The sequence below is a fragment of the Tasmannia lanceolata genome, unplaced genomic scaffold, assembly GCF_043159265.1.
Source record: "Tasmannia lanceolata isolate RefF3 unplaced genomic scaffold, GAP_Taslan_0.1 ptg000013l, whole genome shotgun sequence".
Lineage (NCBI taxonomy): Eukaryota > Viridiplantae > Streptophyta > Magnoliopsida > Canellales > Winteraceae > Tasmannia > Tasmannia lanceolata.
In genome coordinates this window covers 7,437,058-7,453,159 of record NW_027518690.1, presented here as the reverse complement: position 1 = coordinate 7,453,159, position 16,102 = coordinate 7,437,058, and the positions used below count along the sequence as shown (strand labels likewise).

At 41.2% G+C, this 16,102-nt stretch overlaps 1 long non-coding RNA gene across 2 annotated transcripts; it reads left to right on the top strand.

Annotated features, from left to right (window-relative positions):
* The first annotated feature begins 258 nt into the window (after positions 1-258).
* Positions 259-9,196, top strand: LOC143889654 (uncharacterized). Of its 2 annotated transcripts, none has more exons than XR_013254899.1 (2): positions 259-492; positions 8,486-9,196. It is a non-coding gene; the product is annotated as an uncharacterized LOC143889654 (long non-coding RNA). The 2 variants fall into 2 exon arrangements; XR_013254898.1 differs by lacking the exon at positions 8,486-9,196 and adding an exon at positions 2,006-2,892.
* The last annotated feature ends 6,906 nt before the right edge of the window (positions 9,197-16,102 follow it).

Here is a 16,102-nt window from a genome sequence, read left to right as displayed (position 1 = left end):
GATCTTGTAAAGATCTAACAAATCGGTTTGTCGGCCAAACCGATAAAACAATGTAAATTCTTAATTTACATTGTTGAAGAACTTAACTATTTGGTGGTCGGTTTAAAAAGCTAAGAGATAAAACTCATTTTTTAAGCGTCCTATGTGGGGTGGGGTTGAGGAGCTTGTTAATTTTAACATGGGAAAGGAGAACTCGAGGAAACCAAGGTTAAAGTCTAAAAGAAAGAAGATCTTATTTATGAGATTTTATATCCCCTATTTATTCTGGACATGATAAGGTTGGGATATATGTGGACCGTAAAAACCAGAAAAGGATCTCTCAATGACATGATAGGATATACGTGGACCAATCAAAAGCCAGGAAAGGGTCTCTTGATGATGAAGACAAAGGGTGGTTCTTGGAGAAAATGTGTAAGCAAAAAGCAAGAGGGGACGCTCTGGGCTTGATCGACAAGCAAGATTTTTGTGCTCCTTCTTGATCATGAGGGTATAGTATGTCTTCTTTCTCTCTTTTTGATCTATGGTTGGAATAGTCTAGGATGGTGATTTTGCTTTCATTTTTTATGTTTTGAATCTCTTAGCATGGTTAGATCGTTCATGTATTTCGGGTAAAACTAAGGAGAGGGATCACACCCATGATCCAGATTCTTAGGTTCCTTTCATTCGAAAAAAATCCCCTGTTTCTTCAGAAAGTTAATTTTCTTCCTATACTTTGTTGACTTCATCTAGAATCTTGACTTGAAACAAAGAAAAGAGTAGAGAAGAAGCGAGCTGTGACTCCAACCATGCACCATTGGATGATCCAAACCGTCCATTCGATTGGCCATAACATAAATAGGTTGTGCCCAAAAAAATATTTACGCATGATAATTTCAACCCTGCCATATAGAGGTTTCCATAATATGCATTTCCTCTATAGATCGAAGGGCTATGATCATCCTGTGGAAATAAATTTTTGGAAAGAACCTATTTGTATTATGGCCCATCAAAATGGACGGTTTGGATCATCCTATGGTGCAGGCCGTACAGTAGTTCTAGTAGGGGACCATAGGGCTTAAATCATATAATTACACGCATTATGTTTCTGAATGGAAAGTGGTATATCCGCCCCTTTTGATTACCACGAACACCCCCTATCAGTGTTTGTGGCAATCAGGAGCATTAAATTCTTCTGAAATATGTACAACAGCCCCTCTTTAGTCATTGATACACTGACAGGGGGTGTTCCTGGTGAGCAAAAGGGGCGGATATATCATTTCCCTTCTAAATAGTTTTGAGATATTTCCGTCTTCCATTCATTCAATAAGTGGGCCTTTGGACTTATTTAAATTTGTGGGGTCACTACAGGATCCATGACCCAATCACAACGTAAATTTCTTATTGATACAAGGACAATTATTGAGGCCGGTCTCTTATGGTGTCGGTCTTTCTACCTCCACTGTTTTTAAGATTAGTGCTTACTTTGCACTAAAGTCCGAAACTAACCGCACAGTGTAATATTTTGCAATCTCTTCAGAAATGCAGTGAAACTTTAAAAAATAATCCAAAGTCTAAGAATTTTATTAATTCAATCAAATATATAATGAATGAAAATATATTCCCATAAGTGAAACAGTTCTCATGCAGGCTAAAATAAATAAATAAATAAATAACTTGTCATGGAGGGTGATGAACTGTTAAGAAATTTAAAAATGGAAGCTCTGTCATGGTCTCATGGAGGTGGAAAGCCCATTTCAGTACTATGTAGTTGCAGTATATCAGTAGTAGTAGCAGCAGCAGTAGCAGTGAATATAAGAAATTCGTCCACTTCCATTCTCATCCAATCCTCAATCCTCAAATTCATCTATCTCAGGAAACTCATTTTTTATCTGGCTATCAAGTATTACCGGTGCCGGCGCCACTGGTTTTGGCACCGGAAAGTCGATCTGAAAAGGAAAAGATACTTCAAGATTTGGATGTTCATTAGGCAATGTCTGATTATACAATTCTTGTGGTGGGTTTTCAGGGAAAGGAAAATTGAGCTTTGCACGTGGCCCACGGAATTCAATCGCGGCATTGTCATAAGCCCTAGCGGCATCTTCTGCGGTGTCAAATGTGCCCAACCAAACTCGTACCGCTCTTCGGGGGTCTCTAATCTCGGCAGCCCATTTGCCCCACGGCCTCTGTCGAACGCCCCGATACTTCTTCTTATTTTCCGCTTGGGCTGTGAAAAGATGGCACCCCAAGCAACCATTTATACCACATTGTTCACAAGTCTCGGCTATGCTGGAAAATGGCAAAAGACTAGTAGAACTTCCGGCATTATCTCCACCGGAGATTACCCGGGTGAAGGCAGATACCATGATGTCTCCTTCACGCTCGCTGGAGATAGGAAAGGGGGAGTTTGATGTTTCCCCTTGTGTTTCTGAAGATTCTGATCTTTTGAGCCTTTTGGTGGTTGATTTTGCTTTGCCTTTTGCTTTCCTCATTGCTCTCTTTCTTTTTCTTATGTTGGAGAGAGTGAGGTATTCTTATGTTGGAGAGTGAGGTATTGGAGTGGGGTAATGAGGGGTATTTATAAGTAGAGAGTGCTTCGGCGTAGGATGACACCGCTTAGTTGGCACTTGGGGATTGCTTAGTCGGCCCTTTGAATTTTTGGTCTTACACCGCTTAGTTGGCACTTGGGGACTGCTTGGTCGGCCCTTTGAATTTTTTGTCTTAGTAACCTGTTCCTTTGGTGGGAGGATTATGTGAACAGGGGGACCAAGGACGTGGTCCTTGACGTCATATTTTTGTCCCCCTCTTCTTCCTTGGGTAAGCCCCACTTTACTGTATTTATGACTACACTTTAAGACTAGAGATGGGTGATCCCACGAAGAAAAAGGTGACCTTGGTGAACTTTTATAATTTCAAGGTTGATTCTACTCAAGGATTGGTGGATTGGTCCTTGTCTTCGAAAGGCAGAGCCTTCATTAACTTTTATTTGGAAAAATAGGGAAGTGATATTCCCCGCGCCCCCCTTCTGACAGATAAAATTCCCCCCTTTAACTTTATCTATTAAGTTTTAAAGGTAGAGAAAAAGGGGGTGAATTTATCCTCAAGCAGTGAACCATTCTCACAGAAGCCGTCAAACCATTGAAGGTGGGGATTTTATCCATTTAGGTTTAAACCCTAAATAATCAGATTAAACTAAAATAATTGTGGAAGTTTATATTGAAAAAAATATGATTTTAATTATTTATGAAAACGGTTTTAATCAGAAAAAGTTGATTTGAATCGGCAAATAATTGCATCTTTTAGGAAATTGACGGACAAAGGTCCGACCAAAACCCGAAATCAAGAGCAGGGTAAAACAAGCACACAATAGTAACCCACAAAGAACACATATTCGATTTACGTGTTCTGACATAAAGTCCTATATCCAGGGGAGATCCAGATACATATTTCACTTATCAAGAAGTAAAGATTACGTGGGTGAAGGCGGATATGACGTGGAATTGGAATGGGGTGTTTTTGGTGATGTCACGGCCGGAGATGACGTGGGTGAAGGCGGATACCATGATCTCCGGCTCTTGCTCACCTGAGAGCGGAAAAGGAGTGCTTGATGTCTCTCCTTGTGTTTGTGAAGCTTCTGACCTTTTGAGCCTGCTCTGTTTGCCGGAGTTTTTTTTTTACGCATGGAGGCTAAAAATATATTTACGCATGATAATTTCAACCCTGTCATATGGAGGTTTACATAATATGCATTTCCTCTATAGATCGAAGGGCTATGATAATCTTTTGGAAATATTTTTATTGGAACAACCTATTTATGGCCCATCAAATGGACGGTTTGGATCATCCTATGGTGGAGGCCGTACAGTAGTTCTAGCAAGGGACTATAAGTTTTAAACCATATAATTACACCGTGGACCAAAAAATAATTTATATAACCTTTACACGACCACGAAAGTACACGCAATATCTATCTGAGTAGTCTTGAGATATTTCCGGCTTCCATTCGTTCAATAAAGTGGGTTTTCGGACTTTGTTTCTTCTATTTTAATTTGTGGGGTCACAACGAGATCCATGACCCAATCACAACCGAAATTTCTTATTGATACAGAGACACTGGTGTCAGAAAGGGCAAAAAGGTCTTTCTACCTCATTTTTCAAGATTCGTTCGTACTTTGCACTAAAGTCCAAGACTACGCGCATAGCGTAAGAGTTTGGAATCTTTATCTGCATGCAGTCTAAAATAAACAAGTAAATAATTTGTCATGGAGGGTGATGGACCTTTGAGAAATTAAAAAATGGAAGCTCTGTCATGGAGGTGGAAAGCCCATTCTAGTACTACAACTAGTAGTTGTAGTTGCAGTAGTAAAAGTAGTAGTAGTAGTGAATATAAGAAATTCGTCCACTTCCGTTCTCATCCAATCCTCAAATTCATCTCTCTCAGGAAACTTATTTTCTGTCTGGCTTTCAAGTATTACTGGTGCCGGCGCCACTGGTAGTGCCTGGAAAGGTTACCACCTTCGAAGAAGGCAGTTGCAGCCAGAAGGAGGTCAGATTTGATCAAGTCCCAACAAGAAGAGTAGAAGATACCTCCAAACCCATTTGGCCCAGGGACGCTTTCCAGTGGGCTGCTGAATATGGCTTTTTTGATTTCCTCCTCCGATGGGGCTGCTAGAAGCATCTGATTGTCTGCAGGAGAAATCAACTTAGGGATGAGATTTAGAAGGCCGTGGTGAGTCCTTTTCCCCTCCTCAGCTAATGCTTTTTCAAAGTAGGTGGAAGCCAAGTCTTTGATCATGCCCTTGTCTGTGATCCAGTTCCCGTTATGTCTTATTTTGGTGACCCCTCCCAGGTTCCTTTGATGGTGCATTGCAGCATGGAAGTATTAATTGTTTCTGTCTCCTTCTTTTAACCACTTCTCCTTGGTTTTCTGTCTAAGGAAAATTTCCTCATGGAGAATGGTTTCATTCAACCTGCCTATGGCTTCTGATAGACTTTCCGATGTGGTGGCATTTGGGTTAGTTTGGTGGTCCAACTCGGCTTTGAGAACCATGTCTTCATTGGATCTGACATTTTGGAAAACATTGCCAATATCTCTCTATTCCAGGTTTTCAGTACATTTTTTGTGTTTTTCAGTTTGGCAGAAATGATCTCAAGAGGATTACCAGTGGCTTCAATAGACCAGGCAGACTTCACAATGGATTGAAATTGGGGGTGTTTTGACCACATAGCTTGGAATTTGAATGGTTTTATTTGGGGGGTTAAGGTGGGATGGATGTTTAAAAGGAGGGGACAATGATCTGAGCAGGTGCGGGAGAGATGGGTGATGGAGGTGGAGGGGATTGAGCTTAGCCACTGAGAGTTTGTGAGAACCCTGTCTAATCTGGTCCAAGATATCTGGCCATTCCTACTGATGCCATACCTAGTGAATTTGCTACCAATGAACCCAGCATCAATGAGGCCTGCGCCATCTATGGCTGATTGGAACTCTCGGCATGGAGCGGGATCTGGAGGCCTTCCTCCTAATTTCTGATCAGGAGATAACAGGGCATTGAAGTCCCTCCGACAGCCCAAGCTTTAGAAAAGGATTGGCTGCAGTCCCAGAGGTAACTTCATAGATCTCTCCTTTCTATGATGGAACAACTGGCATACTTAAGGGTCATAAAGGCTTCTGAACCAGATTGCAAGTGAGCAATCTCTACTGACAGCGCTTGGTTATTAGAAGAAACCCGACTCATTGAGAGGGAGCCATCCCATAGAATCCAAATTTTGGATGATTCGTTGAGGTTTGTCATATAGTTGGTGAAGTGTAGCAGCTCTGCAGCTTTATGAACCTCTAGTTCATTTAAGAATGGCTCTAAAAGAACAATGAAATTGAGCTTGTGAAGCTTGGATAAAGCTTTCAGCCTTCTCCTGGAAGGCCTATTTTTGCCCCTCCTAATATTCCAGATAAGACCGTTAATCATGGGACAATTTTCCGGGTCCTCCCAGATCGCTTCCTCTTTTCTTTGGTTGGGAGCTGGGTTTAATCGGGAGCTGGGGTGAGAGTTTTTGGAGAATGGGATCATTTGGGTGCTGGAAAGAGAATTCTTGGGCTGGGGGTTGATCAGGCAGAAGATGATCGGTGGGATTGTGCATTGGGTAGGAGGATGGCAGGGGGGGGGGGTGAGGAGGATGGCGAAAGAGTAAGGAGGTGAGGTGAGGGGGATATTGGGGAATGTGCTGAGGGGCCATGGAGTGGAGAGGGAGCTAAAGGAGGAGGGTTAGAAAGGTCTCTGCCAGTCAGATTGGCTAATCGAGAGTTGTCTAATTTAACCAGCTCTGAGAGTGTTGAGGTTCTAGCCTAAAAAAAATCCTCACTTATTGAGAGGTTAGAGGAAGTAGTGATAGAGGAAGGGTGAAAGTCTACTGGTGATGAATCATAATGAGCTGACCTTTCGATGGCTAGAGGGGCGGGCTCCGATGAGGGCAAGGCCATCAGGGGATGTGGGGTGGGGAAGCCGCTTGGTTGATTTCTTGAGAGAGGTAAATGGTGGGGAGGCTCAGTTGAATGAGCAGAGGATGGTAGTGGGGGGAGTAATGGGTTCTAGCAGGGGCAGGCAGGTTAAGTCCACAACGAGGGATAGACCATCGGGGGAGAACAGAGGGATAGAGAGGGGGGAGGGAGGTGGTAAGGTCGAGGGCGTCAATTGGGTTATTGACGGTTGGAGATGTGGCAGATTTTGGGTAATGACTGGGTCAAGGGCTACCTGACTATCTGGTTGCATACTAGGTGATTCAGCAGGGGAGATAAGGTTTGGAGTTCCTACTGATACAAGTTCGAAGGCGCCTACTTCGGTCGGAGATCCTCCCGATAGTGGGTGAACATCTTCAAGGTTGATTGGGTCAAGTGGGGCAGCATGCACTCCTGGAGTTTGTTTATGAAAAGCCAATTCCACCCAAGATTTGGTGGCTCTATTCAAGTCTGGATGAAGGGAATTTTCAGGGGGCACAGCAGCTGCCAACCCCTCAGTTGGGGAGGAAGGCTTAGCATATGGGTCTTGGATTTTAGGGGGTTGGAGCTTACAGTTAGGTTGTAAGTGGCCAAATTTGAGACAACAACTACAGTAGTGTGGGATTCTTTCATAGATTACCTTCTCCCATTTGCCTTTTTGCCCAGGGAATCCTAGCCAAAGCCATTCCGGAAGGGGCGCGTTAATTCGGATTTCTACGCAGAGTCTGGCTGCTTCTGTTCTAGAGCCAGTATATGTATATCCATCAATTTTTAACACTCTACCAACAAGACCTCCAACGGAGACTAGAAAATCGTCATTGTAGCAGAATAGGGGGGTGCCATGGAGCGAAATCCAGACAAGGGCGATGGGGGGTTCTTCTCCTGGAGAGAAATCAGGGGTCCATCTTAGGAATCTAAGTAGAAGACCCTGAATCTTGATGCTGACAGAGAGCCATACAGCCATGAAATCCGTGTCGGATCCTAAGCAGATTAGGAGATGGCGTTGATCAAGAGAGGTTATTATAGGATCCTCTGAGAGGGAGTGTTTCTTCTTCAGAGATTCTCTGAGCAGAGCGAATGGGGGTTTCCCATAGGAGCATTTTGCGATCAAGGCCAAACAGAAGGGTGCCGATCCTTTTAGAATGTCGTCCCCAGTGAAGTTGATAGCTGGTTCTCCGGTGGGAGTTTTTCCAGGAGCTTTCACACCCAAACAGAGTTTGGGGAGAAATAATCTCCTTGTAACAGAAGCTGCAAACGATTTGGTGGGGGGGGGGGGTTCTCTCTCTGGAAAACAATTGGGGGAGGGGGAATAGGTAGAATGGTGGGGCGAGGGAGTGTGGGGTCATCTGATGGGGCAGATGGGGGAAGAACCCCCACAATGGGGGGTTCGGTTGCAAGCATAGGGAGGGTCTCTATGTCAAATCAGGGGCGAGGGTAGGGAGAGAAAACATTCACACAGTGAGGGAAGGATGGTGGAGGCGGAGGGAGGGGTTTTGCCCTAAGAATCAGTTTCAGGATGTGACCGTTGGAGATGAAATGGTTTTGCTACTTTAATGAGTGTTATTATCACAACCGTTTAACAATTAATGGGGTAAGATGAAAACCGTTTTGGGCATTAAAAAGAATATTTTCATTTAACCCAAAAAAGCACCCAAAAGTCACTAGCTTTTGAAATAAGAGGGAAACAAAATTTTGAATCTTTCCCTCTAAATTTTAAAGACAAGGCAAAAAGCAATTTTGTCATTTACAAACCTTTAAAATTTCCAACAGTACTATAACTAGAACTAGTAGTTGTAGTTACACTAGTAGTAGAAGTTGAAGTGAATATAGGCAATTCCTCCACTTCCATTCCCATCCAATCCTCAAATTCCTCTATCCCAGGAAACTCATTCTCTAGCTGGCTTTCAAGTATTACTGGTGCCTGTAATACTTCAAGATTAGGATGTTCATAAGGCAATGACTGTTGTTCTTGTTGTTGTTGTTGTTCTTGATTATACTGTTCTTGTGGTGGGTTTTCAGGGAAAGGAAAATTGAGCTTCTCACAGGGCCCACAGAATTCGATCGCCGCATTGTCATAAGCCCTAGCGGCATCTTCCACAGTGTCAAATGTGCCTAACCAGACTCGAACCGCTCTACGGGGGGTCCCTAATCTCGGCAGCCGATTTACCCCACGGCCTCTGTCAGACTCCCCGATACTTCTTCTTATTTTATGTGAATAATTGGCAACCCAAGCAACCGTCGATACCACAATATTAGCAAGTCTCAGCTCTGCCTGAAAATTGCAAAAGACTAGAAGAACTTCCGCCATTGTCGGTGCCGGAGATAACCCGGGATCTCGGCCTCGCGCTCGCTGGAGATTGGGAAGAGGGAGTTTGATGTCTCTCCGTGTGGCTGTGAAGATTCTGATCTTTTGGAGGTTGATTTTGCTTTGCCTTTTGCTTCCTCCATCACTCTCTCTGTTTTTAATTTTGGGGAGACATGTTGGAGAGTGGGGGCAATGAGAGTATTTGTATGTACGGGGTGCTTACATGGACTGCCAACATTGCACTGTTTTCCTACGCGGCCATGCACTTTATGCACGTTGCATTTGTCGTATAAAGTATAAACCCCTTTAGTCCTGGTGGAGCCTGGAATTTGGTCTAGTGGGGGAAAAGAATGGCTGTTGTTGTATGTTGTGGCCCACATTTTTATAGAGATTTCAATAAACAAGATGCAGCCTAAGCCTATTTACATTGCGGCCTATCGAATGAACACTTTGGATCATCCTATGAAGTGGGACCTAGTCCTTTGTGAAAAGTACTACAGTTTGGATCAACCTATTCATATTGTGGCCCAACTAATCCCGGATTTCGCTCCTGATTGGGTGCAACCTATTTACACTGTGGCCCAACAAATGAACTCTTTGAATCAACCTATGAAGTGTTTCCGTCATCAGTTTTGACAATCTCATAATTACCTATACCAGTCATGAGTTTTTATATGGTGCGTGGCTGACCGTATAGTCCACCATTTACAAAAAGGACTGTACATCCCACTTCACGGGTTGATCCAAACCATTCATTTGTTTGGCCACGATGTAGATAGGTTGTGCCCAAAAACTCATGTCCATTTGATGATCCTAAGCTATAGAGGTTGTTCCTTTGTTGATCAGAGGGTTAGGATCATACTATGAAAATGATTTTTGGGAAATAACTTATTTATATTTTGGTCAATGAACGATTTGAATCATCCCATGAAAATGGGTTTCAATTTTCTTTTGAAAAATTCATACGGCCACAAACCATATCCAGACTTTTGGCAGGTGAGTGGGTAAGTGAGGATGAGAGAGAGAGAGAGAGTCAATTGCATTAATTTCGCTGTTTGTTGACAGAATCACGAAACGGAGAATATAAGAAAAGGAAAATTTTCCTATTTTGAGGGTTTTGTCAATTGCATTAATTTCGCTGTTTGTTGACAGAATCACGAAACGGAGAATATAAAAAAAGGAAAATTTTCCTATTTTGAGGGTTTTGCTATGCACTTAAGGTGCATTGGAAGTAGGGGTGCAACTCGGGTCGGTGCATTGGAAGTAGGGGTGCAACTCGGGTCGGGCGGGTCGGGTTTTGAAGAACCCTATCCTACCCGAGAAATATCTCGGGTCGGGTTTTTTTCACGTTGACGTGTTGTAGAAAAAAAACAAATATTCACACCAAAAATCTCTGAATTTATGTAATCTAAGTGTATAAATTAAGAAGGAAACTATGTTCCCACATCACAAAACATGATCGCCTCAATGAAAACAATTATATCAATATATTGAAAAGTAATTTCCTATGTTATTCAAGAGATAATTAAAAATGTCATAGTACGCATACATAAGTTGGGTCTGGTTTCGGGGTTTTTTCTTTAAACCCGGCCCTACCCAAAATTGAGCTGGGTTTTTAAACTAAAACCAGACCCTACCCAAGACTCATGATTTCTAAACCCGACCTATGCTATTTTCAGGTCAGGTAAAGCCCGACCCAAGTTGCAACCCTAATTGGAAGTGATATTTTACAATCATTTTACACATTGTTTGATAAAAATACTCATATTCTGTGGCTTGATTATCAAAAACATGTGTAAAATATCATTTCCTAGTTTGAGTCGACCATTAGTGGTATGAACCTTTCATTAACTTTTATAAAAAAATCGGCTGTGGTATGAACCCCATCTGTGGTATGAACCCTTTTACAGCTGATGTAAGCAGTGAGGAACAAGCACATGGTGGTTTTGGACGTTATATTGGGTTTATCAAAGTCATATATTTGTACCCCTTTTATTCCCTAAGTAAGCCCCACTTTAGTGTATTTAATTATTGAGAATTTATATGACTACACTTGTAGACTACACATGCATGAACCAAGGAAGAAAATACTCTGGGATTGGCGGCTGGTCGTGTTTCCACAAAGCAAAACCTTCATTAACTTTTATAAAAGTCGGTTTGTCTTTTTTCCACTTAAAATTGGAGTCGACCTCAGCAGAGGCCTCTGACCAGACGACCCGCAAATCTGCAAAAGTAGATTCGAATTAGCAAATAATTGGGTCTTTTACCGATTTTCATTGATTTAGGGGATTCAAACTGATTTTTTTTTCCCAATCTAAATTGTTTTTGAGATATCTTATTGAATTGAATTTCTGTTGCCGATTAAGATTGTTGCCTTTGTTGCGTGTGAAATCTCACCCCAAAAGAGCCATCTGCTGCTCTTGTTTTTATCCTTCATAGTTTCATCCGATTGGAAATCCTTTAACCCAACACAACCACCACCTACCCATAGCCATTGAAGCCAGCCAATTCCCTCTTGTTTCAGCCACCTCGTTCATCCTTAATTTCAGCCTTAACCTTTAGTTTTTTCACAAAAAAACCCCTCCATATTGTAAACCAATCAACCTGAGAATAACCCTCTTAAATTCTTGAAACCCAACTACCGAAAATCCTATTAATCCATCCATAGCCGAATACCCTTCCAATCTATGAGCTTCCGCCATATGCTCTGATACCAAATAATGCAGAGTCGATGCGGCGGATTGCTCTGATACCAAATAACGCAGGGTCCCACAACGGATTGATGCTCTGATACCACATAACGCATGAGCGGATAGTGAAATCAATGGGCTGATTTTAGAATTGGTTTTGCGGGAATAGTAGAGGTGGAGATCGGGTAATAATACGTGGCTAAATTTAGGAAAGAGAAGAGCAGTATGGCTCTATTATGGAGGGTCAAAAGAGCAGCAGATAACTCTTGTGTACGTTCTCGAAAAAGCAACAAGAGGCAACAAAAAACGGCAACCAAATTTTTATTCCAATAAAAAGATGTAAAATTCATTTACATGGAAGTCTATTTATAGACTTTTGGTATAGAAATAAATCCTAAATCAACCAAAATTATGAAAAAAGCGTCTACTTTTACTAAAACTCAATTAACTCCTAAAAATTCTCTAAACCAATCCTAAAAGATCTCTATATCAAACTACACTTACCTCCAACTTTTGCAACCAATTCCTACTTTAACTTAAACTAGGAAACACAAAAGAAAACTTCTAAAATCTCTCCAATTCATCCAAATCCTAAAACCCCTAATTTATCTCTAAATTCCTAACATTTCTCTAACTCTCCTAAAATATCTAGAAGTATCCAAAATCCAAGCTACTTTTGGACTACTACTCCTACTAAAATTCGTCCCAATAAAATAAAAAAAGTTCTAATAAATCAAACACTAGCGATCAACGTGGGCCGTTGATTTAGACGCCGTGGCGTCTTGGACGATCTGATTAATGTTCTGATGATCTTGATCGTTGATCTTCGTGATCGTGCGAGATGCACCTGCATCACCAACCACGAAGGTACAAGCATGGCTGTGCTGATAAAATTTACCAAAATTTATTTTATATAACTTACAGGCCAACCACGAAGGTACTAGCGTTAACTAGCTGAATAGTGTTCCATGAGATATTTCTTCCATCCATTTATTCAACAAGTGGGCCCTCAACTTTGTTTGATCGGAACCGTTTATTTTAATTTGAGGGGTCAATACGGCTCCCTGACCCAAACTCAACCTCAATTTCTTATTGATTTTAGGTGTGGCCCATATAAATTAAATCAAAGGTTTCATATTCAAGGATCCAAAAAAAAAAAACTTTATTCTCTTTACGTATATATTCAGAAACGCGGGCATTGCAACATTCAGAAATAATCCAAAGTCAAGAATTTTATTGATTCGAGTTTTTATATGGTGCCGGACCGTCAAGTACTGTAAAAAAGGTACCCCTTTGATATTTGATCCAACAGCTGCCCACTTTTTAAGAGGCTTCTGTTGGATCAAATATCAAGGGTGGTACTTTTGAAGTACCACCTTCATGGGACTTGGCATCATATAATTTCTCTATTAATTCAATCGAATATATAATGAATGAAAATATGTTCCCAAAAGTGAAACAGTTCTCATGCAGGCTAAAATAAATAAATAAAGGGCGGTGATGTTTCTCCCCCCTCTAATGGATATTCTCCCCCCCCCCCCCCCCCCACCTTTAACAGAAATCGTTAACTTTTAAGCCTTGGAGAATGATGGACCATTAAGAAATTTAAAAATGGAAACTCTGTCATGGAGGTGGAAAGACCATTCCAGTACTTGTTGGAAAATATCCAAATCTTAAGAAGCTCAAATATTACGATTCTTAAGATTGTTGGAAAATATCCATATCTTAAGAAGCCCAAATATTACGATTCTTAGGACTGTTGGAGAAATCCATATCTTAGGAAACCCAAATATTATGGTTCTTAAGATTGTTGTATAAAATCGACGGATCCGATTTCTACATTTCTTATAACCAAATGATGAAGAAATTATATATAGCTTAATCGAACCCAAAAACAGAAAGTTGAAGTCAAAACATATTTTGCAATCTTTATCCGCATGCAGTCTTTTTCTCTTCAGAAATGCAGTGAAACTTTAAAAAATAATCCAAAGTCTAAGAATTTTATTGATTCAATCAAATATACAATGAATGAAAATATATCCCCGTGAGTGAAATAGTTCTCATGCAGGCTAAAATAAATAAATAAATAACTTGTCATGGAGGGTTATGGACCGTTGAGAAATTTAAAAATGGAAACTCTGTCATGGAGGTGGAAAGCCCATTCCAGTACTATGTAGTTGCAGTAGTATCAGTAGTAGTAGTAGCAGCAGTAGCAGTGAATATAAGAAATTCTTCCACTTCCATTCTCATCCAATCCTCAATCCTCAAATTCATCTATCTCAGGAAACTCATTTTCTATCTGGCTTTCAAGTATTACAAGTGCAGCGCCACTGGTTCTGGCACCGGAAAGTCGATTTGAAAAGGAAAAGATACTTCAAGATTTGGATGTTCATTAGGCAATGTCTGATTAAACAATTCTTGTGGTGGGTTTTCAGGGAAAGGAAAATTGAGCTTTGCACGTGGCCCATGGAATTCATTCGCGGCATTGTCATAAGCCCTAGCGGCATCTTATGCGGTGTCAAATGTGCCCAACCAGACTTGTACCGCTCTTCGGGGGTCTCTAATCTCGGCAGCCCATTTGCCCCACGGCCTCTGTCGAACGCCCTGATACTTCTTCTTATTTTCCCCTTGGGGATTGAAAAGATGGCACCCTAAGCAACCATTTATACCACATTGTTCACAAGTCTCGGGTATGCCGGAAAATGGCAAAAGACTAGTAGAACTTCCGGCATTATCGCCACCGGAGATGACCCGGGTGAAGGCAGATAACATGATCTCTGCTTCACGCTCACTGGAGATTGGAAAGGGGGAGTTTGATGTTTCCCCTTGTGTTTCTGAAGATTCTGATCTTTTGAGCCTTTTGGTGGTTGATTTTGCTTTGCCTTTTGCTTTCCTCATTGCTTTCTTTCTTATGTTGGAGAGAGTGAGGTATTCTTATGTTGGAGAGCGAGGTATTGGAGTGGGGTAATGAGGGGTATTTATAAGTAGAGAATGCTTTGGCGTAGGATGACACCGCTTAGTTGGCACTTGGGGACTGCTTAGTTGGCCCTTTGAATTTTTTGTAAGGACAACCTGTTCCTTTGGTGGGAGGATTATGTGAACAGGGGGACCAAGGATGCGGTACTTTTGGACGTACATAGGGTTCCTTGACGTCATATTTTTGTCCCCCTTTTCTTCCCTATGTAAGCCCCACTTTAGTGTATTTATGACTATACTTTAAGACTATAGATGGGTGATCCCAGGAAGAAAAAAGGGACCTTCGTGAACTTTTATAATTTCAAGATTGATTGTACTCAAGGATTGGTGGACTCTTCCTTGTTTTCGAAAGGCGGAGCCTTCATTAACTTTTATTTGGAAAAAAGGGAAGTGATATTCCCCGCGCCCCCCCCCCCCTTCTGACAGATAAAATCCCCCCTTCCCTTTAACATTATCCATTAAGTTTTAAAGGCAGAGAAAAAGGGGGTGAATTTATCCTCAGGCAGTGAACCATTCTCACAGAAGCCGTCAAACCGTTAAAGGTGGGGATTTTATCTATTTAGGTTGAAACCCTAAATAATCAGATTAAACTAAAATAATTGTGGAAGAAGTTTATATTGAAAAAAAATATGATATTAATTATTTATAAAAACGGTTTTAATAAAAAAAAGTTGATTTGAATCGTCAAATAATTGCATCTTTTAGAAAATTGACGGACAAAGGGTCGACCAAAACCCGAAATAAAGAGCAGGGTAAAACAAGCACACAATAGTAACCCACAAAGAACACACATTCAATTTACGTGATCTGACATAAAGTTCTATATCCAGGGGAGATCCAGATACATATTTCACTTATCAAGAAGTAAAGATTACAATAGGCACACCTCAATTGATCCAACACTTGATCGATTTCCAAATCATTTCCTTACCACCATTTCAACAACCCCTTCTTGATTTCCTCTCTTGTAGTGTTTACACCCATTTTTGGGTTTAGTCGGTCATAAAAGACTGAGTTGTTGAATATCGGTTCATTTGGACTTGGTCAACAAAACTATATGCCATGCTAGCATTTGATGGACGTGTAGAGCAACGTGCATATACTGGAGCCTAAAAGGATGGGCGGTTATTGAAGATTTTCCCATCAGAGCATGTTTATCTTTAATTCTAATCGATCGAGTTGGACCAAATTATCAAGACGACCGAATTATCAAGACACCATCTGATTGGACTGATTCATGGATGTGGCACTATATGTGCTCATCATGGGCTGAAAAACCCAGCCCTACCACTGGGAAGTTTTTTTTTTTTTTTTTTTTTCTAAATGGGTGTCCTTATAAAAAAATGGGAATAAAATTTAAAAACCGTGTATAGAGTGCCATCATCAAACTGAGCTTAAGTTTATAAAACTTGTATGGGGTGTCATTATAAAAAAGGACTTTAGATTACTTTGGGCTTTTGGAGATAAGTAGCAAGGATTTAAGCTTTTGAGAAGTTTCCTCCAATTAGAATATCTTTCTCTCAACAACTCGGTCAGAGAAAGACCGAGTTGTTGACTATCAGTTCATTTGGACTTGGTCAACGAAACTATCTGCCACGCTGGCATTTGATGGACGTGAAGAGCAACGTGGATATAATGAAGCATAGGAGGATGGGCAGCTATTGA